Genomic DNA, 798 nt, shown 5'->3' with positions numbered 1-798 from the left:
TATATAAAATTCAACATCTCTATAAATTCCTGGCATTATGACTTAATAACATCAATCTACAGGTTGAAATCTCCAGCAGAAAACACAATTGCACTAACAGTATTGACCGACTCTAGGTATAGTTCAACCTCATCAATAAATGTAATGGGATTAGTGCTTAGAGGTCTATGAACTACCATGAAAATACATTTCTGTCTATAAAGTTCACAACTAACACGCATATGCTCAAAGCCGTCCATCCTCTCCACTTCATCCAACCAATTTCTTAAATATGTTTGAAAAAAGATTCCTACTTCATCACCTCCTTGCCCATGTCATGGTATATGGAAGAAGGTTTGCATTTCCAGTATCATCTTATAAATCTTGGCAGCATCAGTCACTCAACCAGGTCTCTGCCAGATTATCATTATTAATTAAATTCCATAAAACAAATGTTTTGTTGCGCAATGATATAAAGAAACCCTTTTAAAATATTCAAGTCTGTGTCTGCTTTCTGTTCTAGCTTTGATTTTGTCAAGTTCCTCCTCTACTACCTTATATCATTTGCCATTTGATTTAAAATTTATGCATTTCTTCTCCGTGGACACCAATCCCAGTATCATGATTGACAGTGCACTCTGTACAACATGGATCTTCACCAGTTTCTATGGGAGCACATTTTAGTGCAGTAGGTTCATATCTTTGACAATGATTGCAAATTGTAGCAAATAATAATTTTCATACTGTCCAAATCCTGTGAGACTTCTCTTTTATTTTCAGTAACTTCATAATCATTGGTTGACTTCACAACCTGTATAA

General features: G+C 34.7%; 1 pseudogene; it reads right to left on the bottom strand.

Moving 5' to 3' along the window:
• The window catches only part of LOC119585642, a 13,614-nt pseudogene that overhangs the window by 8,218 nt on the left and 4,598 nt on the right, over positions 1-798 (bottom strand).

This window comes from Penaeus monodon, chromosome 20 (assembly GCF_015228065.2).
Source record: "Penaeus monodon isolate SGIC_2016 chromosome 20, NSTDA_Pmon_1, whole genome shotgun sequence".
Lineage (NCBI taxonomy): Eukaryota > Metazoa > Arthropoda > Malacostraca > Decapoda > Penaeidae > Penaeus > Penaeus monodon.
The sequence above is the reverse complement of the archived record's forward strand: the minus strand, read 5'-3'. Positions and strand labels throughout refer to the sequence as shown.